General features: G+C 37.7%; 1 protein-coding gene across 1 annotated transcript in view; it reads left to right on the forward strand.

The window, feature by feature from the left end:
* PDE1C (phosphodiesterase 1C) overlaps positions 1 to 12,025 on the forward strand; it is a 708,660-nt gene that overhangs the window by 20,607 nt on the left and 676,028 nt on the right. The gene's annotated exons all lie outside the window — the stretch shown is intronic.

Genomic DNA, 12,025 nt, shown 5'->3' on the forward strand with positions numbered 1-12,025 from the left:
AGATATCAATATGTTTTGTTGAACAAAAGTCCCTTTCTTTCCTAAGGGGAGCTTGCAACCAGCTTTGAATAGCATTTTTCCCTTCTTCATACACTAGAAAAGAAATAATTGATGGGCAAAATCAGTGTCCTTATTGATCTCTCTCTGTTTGTACTTAAGTGTATTATATTTGACCATTTTACTTAGTGTGGTAGTTAGATTCAGGTGTCAACTTGGCCAAGTGAAGGTGCCTGGATCTATTGCTGTGGGCATAAGCCAATTGCCATTGCTTATCTGTTGCTGATTACATCTGCAGTCAGCTAGGAGGCATGCCTCCTGTGATGAATGATGGTTAATTTAATTGGCTGGTGCTTAAATGAGAGAGCTCAAGGTAGCACAGCCCAAGCAGCTCAGCATTCCTCATTTCAGCACTCGCAGCTCAGCCAAGGCCTTTGGAGATGCAGAAAAGAATCACCCCGGGGAAAGCTGTTGGAGCCCAGAGGCCTGGACAGAAGGCCAGTAGAGATGGCCCTGTACCTTCCCACGTAAGAAAGAACCTCAGTTGAAAGTTAGCTGCCTTTCCTCTGAAGAACTATATGTTAACTAAATAAATCCCCTTTTATTGAAAGCCAATCCATCTCTGGTGTGTTGCATTCTGGCAGCTAGCAAACTAGAACACTTAGTCTCTTGTACTAACATAGGAGACCCTATAATGGGCTTTCTACTGTTTTTTCTTTTGTTGTTGTTGCACCCAGTGGTGACACTGGGTGGTGCTCATTGTAGGGGTTTAAGAAGTGTGATAGAGGAATCGGTAGGAGGGGCCAGAGAATAAATCAGTGCATTGCTGTGATTGGAGCCTGAAGGTGTAGAGGAAAGACAGTGGATGAAACCAGACACTGTCCTGGTTTTGCCTGAGTTTATTTTTTAACCTCCGTGGGGTACAGCACGTAGCTTCCCTAGGCATCTGTCCCTTTTCTATAAGGTGAAGATAATAATGCCTTTAATTTCTACCTCATGGGATTGTTGGGTTTCCCAAAGAACATAATGGATGTGAAAGGCACTTTGCAAAGTATACTGAGCTGCACAAGCATGAAAACATTTATATAATGCCCGAGGGAAGGACATGAATCTAATGGGATACAAAGCTATTTGTGCAAAGGCTTCTGACTTCCGTCTAATCTTTCCAATGGAATACATGTCCTCAAAAACTCATTTTACAAAACGCCTAGAATTATTGATAAGTGCAACAAACATGTTTTTAAGTACATAGATGAGTCTGCAGGAAATTAAAGGGATCTCTTGGAAGCCAAACTGGTGAGGTGGGGCTGCAGATCTCAGTAACCAGGTTTTAAAAGTTCTGGGGGACTGGAGACAAGACCTCAGCCCTTGAGTTAACTGGAAATTTGCAACTGAAAGCCTGCATGAAGCTAAGCTCCTAGTGAAAGAATGGGCTAAAACAATTTTTTGCCTATCAGCAATATGAAAAAAATAGTAAGTTATCTGTTTTATCCTGGGTCTGGATGGAGAAAAGAAATGCAGTCTCTTATGGGACTTCATATATGTGGGTCTATTATGTTACATGTGTTTTGGGTTCTGATTCACACTACCTGTATCGTTTGGGATACCACATGATAGGATTTAAATAGAGAGCTTGGGTTGGGAATGCCCTGGGTTCCAGGCAAAGGAAATGTAAACACTTATTGGCAAGTTGAATTGTAAGTCCAGCTCCACAAATGACATCTTAATGAAATAAACTGTCCATCTAAAATTACGGTACAAGCAAGAACTCTCAGCTGAGGTGTTTTAAGTGAGAAAGGCAAGATGTATAGATTCCAAGATGCACTTTATGTATGTATGCAAACACATATATGTATATGCATATTTATGCCTATATGCATATATACATATCTGTATGTACATATGTAGTATGATTCCAATCACACATACTACACATATTGCATATATACATACAGATATGTATATATACTCTCTCACCCACACATACATACAACCCTCTCTATATACATCTGCATATGATTAAATGACCATAAACAAAGTATAAAATATGTATCTGTTGTTAATATGGGTGATATGGAGGGGGTTATTGCAGGAAAAGGGCAAGGGAACAAGCAAAGATGAAAAAGAGGATTGTGCTATCCCGGCTCTTTGCCTCCTCTTCCAACCCAGCCTGTGCAGTATTGACTGGTAGGTCTATCTGGCTGCCTGCCTGCCTCAGCCAGGTAAAACCAAACAGCAACAGGAGTACCCCTACATCCCACACGTATGTACATGGAGCACAAAGTATGTCGAGAATTGCCAATGTCAGTGAACAGATGAATGACAACTGTTGAAAAAGAAATTGAACACTTGTGTGGATGCCAGTACTAACAGCCCCCAGTTATTATTGCTTGCCCTGTGGCAGGCACTTTATAAATGCTTTTCATGTATGAACTCATGTAGCTGTCATAACAACCCTAAGAGGCACCACCATCATCATTCTTACTTTACCTAGGAGAAAAGGAAAGCAGAGAAAGGTTAAGGAACTTGCTCAAGGTCCAAAGGTCCACTTGCCTGAGTGGAGGAGTCAATTCCAGCAATTCACCCCAGAGTCCTGATCCTCAGTTGTTTGGCTAATACCTTCGTATGTACGCATATGATGATTTGATGCAATAGTGCAGATTCTTGTGTAGGAGTGGTGACATGGGTAATTTTTGAGTGATTAGTATTATAATTTCATGTTTCCTTAATCTTGACTGCTATCCTCAAAATAAAAATAAATTTTAAAAGATGGATGAAGGGCATCCCCCATCTTTTGTTGCACTCCTCTCCTCCTTCAGTACCTAACACTGTGATGAGGCCCTAGAGGTGAAACATTTGCACCTAAGGACAGTATTAAAATTCTATTGCATATTGAAGGCAAGATGGGGTGCAGAAGACTTAAGAAAATCTGAACAGTTAAACTCATGCTACTCTAAAGGTCCAGTTGGACCAAGTGTCAAAGAAGAGCCTTAACACATACACAATCTATAATAAAACCCTGGGCAAGAGGGAAAAAGTGACCTTCAGAGTTAGCATATCAAAATAATCAGAGGCTCAGATATCAGAAAAAAATGACAAGATACACTAAGAAATAGAAAGATATGGTTCAGTCAAGGGAACATATTAAAACTTCAATGGAGTCACAAACTTTGGAACAACTAATCAAAGAAGTTCAAACAGATTTCTTAAATCAATTCAAGGAGATGAAGGACAATGGAAACCAGGTTTCTTGGATTATGATTTTTCTTCTTCATTTTTGGTCTTTGGTTTTTAACTTTAAACCTACAAAAATAATACAAACCCGATACAGAGAACTTCAACATACCCTCACCTTTCCATACCAGTATCCTCCAATTTTACATTTTGCTTCATTTGCCATATCATTCTGTCTATTTGTGTATTTATCAATCCATTTTCTGAACACTTGAGTAGAGGTTATATACATCATGCTTCTTGAGCACTTAATACTGCCTTGTGCATTTCCTAAGAACAATGATATTCACATATGTAATTACCTTTAGTACAATTATCAAGTTCAAGAAATTTAACATTGATATAAAGCCTAAAATCTATATTCCATTTTTTTATATGTCCCAACAATGCCCCTTTGAGCCTTTTCTCCTCCCTCACTAGATTCTATCCAGGATCATGAATTCATGTATTGCATTTAATTGTCACTGGCAAGAGGTGCACACACTTAACCCAGTCTCTGATTGCTGGATCATCTAAACAAACAAACAAACAAAACAGACCTAATGGGGAAGTAACCAGAGGCAGAAAAGCCTCACAGAAAAAAAAAAAGGGTAAAACTGAACTGCTGGAAAGCAGGATGGGTCCCAGAACCTGAAAGTGTAATGAAAAGGGGGCACTGAGGGAGAGAAAGAAGTTAAATACGTTCTAGGAACTGGGGAGAAAATTTTGTATAAAAACAAACAGAACAGATCAAGATTCCAAGAGAAGGAACAGAGGAAAGGAATCTTTCTCAATATATAACTCTACTCTTTAATTCCTATAAGAGTTAGAATACAAATGAATAAGAAATAGTCATATTTTCTGATAATGGACATGCCAAATTTAAAGAGGTAATGTGGGACAAAAACAACATAAACAGGGAGGGATATAGGAGCAGAGAACTGTGTATGCTACTGAAGTTAGGTTGGTATTTTTTCAAATTAGTTGTTTATAGACTTAGGTTGTGTAATACAAACTCCAAGGTAACCACAAAGAAGGTATTTAAAATATATACAGAGATGTCTCAATGATAATAGTAGGAGATAGAACAACCAGACTGAAGATCAACAAGGAAATAGAGAAGTTAAATAACTTGATAAATAAATTAGACTTAACAGACATATATAGGCTATTGCACCCCAAAGCACAATGTTATACATTCTTCTCTAGTGCTTATGGAACATTCTCCAGGATAGATCATATGCTGGGGCACAAAACAGGTCTTTATAAATTTAAGAATATTGAAATTATTCAAAACACTTTCTCTGATCACAATGGGATGAAGCTGGATCTCAATAGCCACCAAAGAATGAGAACATTCGCAAGTATATGGAGATTAAATAACACACTCTTAAACAAGAAATTGCTAGAGAAATCAGTAGCTATCTGGTGATGAATGAAAATGAGAATACAACTTATCAGAACTTGTGGGATGTGGCAAAGGCTGTGCTGAGAGGGAAATTTATTGCCCTAAATGCCTATATTAAAAAACAAGAAAGAGCAAAAGTTGAAGACTTAATACAAACCTGGAGGAACTTGAGAAAGAACAGCAAACCAACCCCAGAGCAAATAGGAGAAGAGAAATAACAAAGATTAAAGCAGAGATAAGTGAATGGGAGAACAAAGAACAATAGAAAGAATCAATAAAATAAAATTTGGTTCTTTAAGAAAATCAATAAAACTGATGGACCACTAGCAAGACTGACAAAGAAAAAAAAGAGAGAGGATGCAAATAAACAAAGTCAGAAATGAGAAGGGGTATGTTACCACAGAGCCTGAATAAATAAAAGAAATAATAAGAGGATATCATGAACAACTATGCACCAACAAACTAGACAATTTAGATGAAATGGACAAATTCCTGGAGACACACAAACAAGCTACACTGACTCAGGAAGAAATAGAAGATCTTAACAAACCAATTATAAGTAAAGAGATTCAATCAGTCATCAAAAATCTTCCTACAAAGAAAAGTCCAGGGCCACATGACTTCACAGGGAAATTTTATCAAACATTCCATAAAGAACTAACACCAATCCTGCTCAAACTTCTCCAAGAAATTGAGGACAAAGAAACTCTATCTAACTCATATTATGAAGCTAATATTGTTTTAATACCAAAACCGGGTAAAGATGCTGTAAGAAAGGAAAACTACAGGCTAATCTCAATAAATGCAAAAATTGTGAAAATTCTCAATAAAATATTAGCAATTTGAACCCAACAGCACATTAAAAGAATTATACACCATGACCAAGAGGGGTTTATACCAGGAATGCAAGGATGGCTCAACACAACAACATCTATTAATGTAATTCAGCGCATTAAGAATTCAAAAGGGAAAAATCACATGATCACCTCAATTGATGCTTAAAAAGCATTCGACAAAATGCAGCATCCTTTTCTGATCAAAACACTACGAAAGATAGGAATCAAAGGTAAGTACCTCAATATGACAAAGGGAATATGTGAAAAACCAATAGCCAGCATCATACTCAATAGAGAGAGAGACTGAAAGACTTCTCCCACAGATCAGGTACAAAACAAGGATGCTCACTGTCACCAGTATCATTCAACATTGTGCTAGAAGTTCTAGCTAGAGCAATCAGGCAGGGAAAAGAAATAAAAGGCATCCAAATTGGAAAGGAAGAAGAAAACTCTCATTATTTGCAGATGATATGATATTATACTTGGAAGATACTAAGAAATCTACAGCAAAATTACTTGAGCTAATAAATTCAGTAATGTGGTGGGATATAAAATTAATGTGCGAAAATCAGTAACATTTCTATACACAAGTAATGACCTATCTGAGGAGTCAGTTAAAGAAAACATTCCATTCAAAATAGCAACTAAAAGAATCAAATACTTAGGAATGAACTGAACTAGGGATGTAAAGGACCTGTACACAGAAAACTGCACAACATTGCTAAAAGAAATCAAAGGAGATCTAAATAGGTGGAAGGATATTCCCTGCTCATGGATAGGAAGGCTAAATATAGTTAAGATGTTAATTCTTCCCAAATTGATCTACAGATTCAACACAGTACCAATCAAAATTCCAACAACCTACTTTGAAGATTTGGAAAAGCTAACTATCAAATTCATCTGGAAGGGAAAGAGACCCCAAATAGCCAAAAGCATCCTAAAATAGAAGAAAGAAGTGGGAGGATTGACATTCCTTGACTTTAAAACCTATTATAAAGCCACAGTGGTCAAAACAGCATGGTACTGGTGCAAAGACAGAAGCATTGACCAATGGAATTGAATCGAGAGTGCAGAAATAGACCACCAAATCTATGGTCAACTGATTTTTGACAGGGATCCCAAATCCTTTGAACTGGGACAAAATAGTCTTTTCAATAATCGGGCATGAAAAAACTGGATATCAATAGCCAAGAGAATGAAAGAGGACCCCTATCTTACACCTACACAAAAATTAACTCAAAGTGAAACAAACACCTAAATATAAGAACTAGCACCATAAAGCTTCTAGAAGAAAATGTAGGGAAACATCTTCAAGACCTAGTAATAGGAGGTAGCTTCCTAAACTTTACACCTGAAGCACAAACAACAAAAGAAAAAATAGATAAATGGGAACTCCTCAAAATCAAATGCTTCTGCACCTCAAAAGACTTTGTCAAAATGGTGAAGAGGCAGCCAACTCAATGGGAGAAAATATTTGGAAATCACATATCAGACAAAGGTTTGATTTCCTGTATATACAAAGAAATCATACAACCCAACACAAGAGAATAAACAACCCAATTATAAAATGGGCTAAAGATATTGTGCTGGTTTGAAAGGAAGTATGCCCCCTAAGAAAAGCCATGTTTTGATATAAATCCCATTTCATAAAAGTAGAATAATCCCTATTCAATACTGCATGTTTGAAACTGTAATGAGATCATCTCCCTGGTTGATGTGATTTAGTCAAGAATGGTTGTTAAATTGGATTAGGAGATGACATGTCTCCACCCATTTGAGTGTGTCTTGATTAGCTTCTGAAGTTCTATAAAAGAGGAAACATTTTGGAGAGAGAGACTCAGAGAGGGCAGAGAATGCTGCAAAACTAAGAAGTAGAGAGTCCACCAGCCAGTGACCTTTGGAGATGAAGAAGGAAAACGCCTCCCGGGGAGCTTCATGAAATAGGAAGCCAGGAGAGAAAGCTAGCAGATGATGCCGTATTTGCCATGTGCCCTTCCAGCTGAGAGAGAAGCCCTGACTGTGTTTGCCATGTGCCATCTCACTTGAGAGAGAAACCCTGAACTTCACCGGCCTTCTTGAACCAAGGTATCTTTCCCTGGATGGCTTTGATTGGACATTACTATAGACTTGTTGTAATTGGGACATTTTCTCGGCCTTAGAACTGTAAACTAGCAACTCATTAAATCACCCCTTTTAAAAGCCATTCCGCTTCTGGTATATTGCATTCCGGCAGCTAGCAAACTAGAACAGATATGAATAGGCATTTTTCTGAAGAGCCAATACAGATGGCTCAAAAACACATATAGAGATGTTCATTTTCACTGGATATAAGGGAACTGCAGATGAAGACTAAAATGAGATACCATCTCACACCTATAAGAATGGCTGCTATTAAATAATCAGGAAACTATAAAGGTTGGGGAGGATGTGGAGAAACTGGGACACTTATGCACTGCTGGTGGGAATGTATAAATGGTGCAGCCACTATGGAAGACTGTTTGGCAGTTCCTTAGGAAACTAAGTATCGAGTTGCCCTATGACCCAGCAATAACACTATTTGGTATATACCCAGAAGAGCTGAAAGCAACGACACAAACAGACATTTGTACACTGATGTTCATAGCAGCATTGTTCACAATTGCTAAAAGATGGAAACAAACCAAATGCCCATCAACAGATGAGTGGATCAACAAAATGTGACATATACATATGATGGAATATTATGCAGCAGTAAGACAAAATTACATCCTGAAGCATGTGGCAAGATGAATGATCCTTGAGGACATGATGCTGAGCGAAATTAGCCAGACACAAAAGGATAGACACTGTATGATTCCACTTTTATGATCAGCATAAAGGTACAATCAAGGCTTATAATGCAGAATATAGGGGACTTAGAGATATATAGAAACTAGAGATGGGTGAACCGTTAGCTAATGAGGTTGAATTCCAATGTAAGGGAATAGATAAGAGTGAAGGTGGTTCTTTAGTGGGTCTATAAGTAATATTACCATATTGAAGATGAACAAGATTGAAAGGGGTTTTATAGAGCTACGTATCCCACTGATTCACACTAGAAATATAAATGAGTTCTCGTAAGAATTACTTCACAGATATGATTCTTGTATAAAGAGTGCTTAAGTACAGGGTACAGGGGGAAAACTGCTATTGCATGCTATGAGCTATGTTCAAAAGGAAACCATAAGCACTACCACAGCAACAACAGAGATAAATAATGGGATGAGGGACAAGAGTTAATAGGAGGTTTAGATTTCCTATTTGGTGAGGGTGTGTTCATTGGTTTTCTGTGTCTTGGGAACAATGAAATTATCTAAAATTGAAAATGTTGATGGACAGTGGACTTTGGGCCTTCTACATGATGCCCAATGAATGCAGGTGGCTGAAGGATGCACTGATGGAGAAGTAGATTGGCGAACGATGGTGTGTATTTATGAACGAAGGTTGTGCTGCTACAAAAAGGAACAATGTCATCAGGCATGCAACGATGTGAATGAACATGTGGGACATTTGGTGAGACAAAATATGCCAGAAAGAACAAGACAACGATAGTATGGTCACCTTTAGAAAATGCTTATAAGAAAACTGGGGCCTAGATTGTAAGCTTTTAGAGCAGAAGCATTAAATCCAGGGTGGTGATTATGATTTCTGGGTTTTGAGAGGCTGTTTTATATATGTAACCTGATATTTAGAAATAAGAACAAAGCCGAACACATTAGGGTTAAAGTAATTCAGAACACAGGGGTAAGGAAGACAGTGTCTTTATTTTAGAACCACACATACTCTTTGAGACCAATGGAAGAAGGGTTTATTTGATCTGGGACTGAAATTTTCTGTAGTGCATAATCTAATTCAACCTACCTGTATAGCTCATTTGAACTATTGAAACACAGGAAACACAGAATAAGAAAGAGGTCCTTTAATCCTTTATGGATTATTGTAATGCCTGGAAACATTCTAGAGTTTATTAAGCCGATAATCAAAAAGTATTGGCAAAGTCCCCTGAGGTGGGGGGGGGGGGCAGAAAGATTATGGAACATTAACCTTACCACAGGAAATCCCCTGATACTGTGCCAAACTGTAGAGATATTCAAATCAATAGGCCATGCCCTCAATCATGAGGCTTACTCTTGTGAAGCTTATGTAGGTAGCGGAGAAGCTTAGCCTACCTATAGGCATGCCTAAGAGCTACTTCTGGAGGACCTCTGTTGTTGCTCAGATGTGGCCTCAGTCTCTCTAAGCCCAACTCTGCAAGTGAAATCATTGCTCTCCCCGCTACATGCGACACAACATCTAGAATGAAAGTCTCTCTGGTGACGGGGAAGATGACTCCCAGGGATGAATCCAGACCTGGCACCGTGGGATTAACAATTCCATCCTGATCAAAAGGTGGAAAAGAAGTCTAATTAATAAATTATCAGTGGCAGAGAGAGTTCGGATAGAGTTGAGAGGATATTCTGGAGGTTGCTTTTTCACAAACTTTGGGTAGAACTTGCTGCCTATTATAACCTGCCAACCCCCAACCAGGCTCATTCCAACCAATCCTAAAGAACACCTAGGGCAATATATAGGATTCCACAAGGGTTCCAGGCACTAGAGTAACTTTCAGGAAACTTACAACCTCCAGATTGGTCCCTGGTCCAGATAGGTCCTGAAACCTAGCCCAGCCTCTCCAGAACATCAGATGGTTCCATCTCCCTGCCCCATGTTGGTGTCAGACCCTTCCAATATAAAAATTTAGAATTGCCATAGCCCAGACATCCCTAAGGAGAGGTATGTAAAGATCAAAGGTGATGGTGGAATTATACATAGAAGATAGAACTTAACAAATGAATATGAATGCTGAATCATTAGGTTGATATCTCTTTTAGTCTCCAGTATTTTACAGCAGCTAGAAGTAAAAACCTAAAATTGTGAAATTTTAACCCATGTCAAAGCCTGAAATATGGTCTACAACTAATTGCGGTGCTGTACTTTGAAATTTATAGCTTTTTTTGTATTCATGTTATTTTTCACAAAAAAAGAAAGAAAAAAAGTCGATGATAAGTATTTAAGCCTTCTGGCCTCCTATATTCTGGAGCAGCTAAGGGAAAAAATATAAGAGGATCTATGGTAGCCCATGACAAACTCCAGGATCTATCCTGTAACCACTTGTTGAGGAGTGCTTTGATAACTATTGCTTTTTTTATTCTTTGCTTTGTATATATGTTATGCTATACAATAAAAAAGTTTAAAAATATGTGTTTATCCAGAAATGAGAAATGAGAAAAGGATCAGTCAAATACATCACAAAAGATCAACTATACCAAAAAGGAGATTGCGATAAAGGAAAAGAGAAGCAAAAATATATAACATAAAAATCAAAGTATAAAATGGCAGAAGTACTGCCATTATAGTAATAACACTGAATGTTAGTGGGTTAAGCTCCCCAATCAAAAGACACAGATTGACATAATGGATAAAAACGTATGATCCAACTACATGTTGGCTGCAAGAGACTCACCTTAGACCCAAAGACACAAATTGGTTGAAAGTGAAAGTACAGAAAAAGATAATCCATTCAAATAGTAACCAAAATAGAGCTTGTGTACTTATCCTGATATCAGACAAAATAGATTTTAAGTCAAAGCTGTTACAGGTGATAAAGAAGGACACCATATATTAATAAAAGGGTCAATCCATCCAGAATAAATAACAATCATACAATCATAAATACTTGTGCACCTAACCATGGTGCCACAATATATGTGAGGCAAACAATGGCAAAACTAAGAGGAGAAATAGATACATCTATAATAATAGTTGGAGACTTCAATACCCCATTCTCATCAATAGATAGAACATTTGGACAGAAGATCAATAAGGAAACAGAATTTGAATAAAATGATAAGTGAACTAGACCTAACAGACATATGCAGAACTTTGCACCTCCAAACGGCAGAATATATATTCTTTTCAAATGCACATGGATGGTTATCCAGGATAGACCACATGTTGTGTCACAAAACTAGTTCCCAGTAAATTTAGAAAGATTGAAATTATGCAAAGCATCTTTGATCACTGTGGAATGAAGCTGGAAATCAATAAAAAGGAGAGAACTGGAACATCCAAAAAATATGGAAGTTAAATAATACACTCTTCAATAATTGATGGGCCAAAGAAGAAATCAATAAATATCTTGAGGTAAATGAAAGAGCAGAAACAATAAATAAAGACATTTGGGATGCAGCAAAAGCAGTGATTGAAGGAAATTTATAGCCCTAAATGCTTACATTAAAAAAGAAGTAAGAGGGCGGGCCACGATGGCTCAGCAGGTAAGAGTGCTTGCCTGCCATGCCCGAGGACCCGGTGCCTGCCCATGTAAAAAAAAAAAAAAAAACAGAAGTAAGAGATAAGATCAAAGACTTAAAACTCTGATTTTTGGGGGGAGGATCTAGAAAAAAGAACAGGAAACTAAGCCCAAAGCAAGCAGAAGGAAAGAAAGAATAAAGATTAGAGCAGAAATAAATGATACAGAGAATACCAAAAAAAAAAAAAAAAAACAAAAAACAAA

This window comes from Tamandua tetradactyla, chromosome 1, assembly GCF_023851605.1.
Source record: "Tamandua tetradactyla isolate mTamTet1 chromosome 1, mTamTet1.pri, whole genome shotgun sequence".
Lineage (NCBI taxonomy): Eukaryota > Metazoa > Chordata > Mammalia > Pilosa > Myrmecophagidae > Tamandua > Tamandua tetradactyla.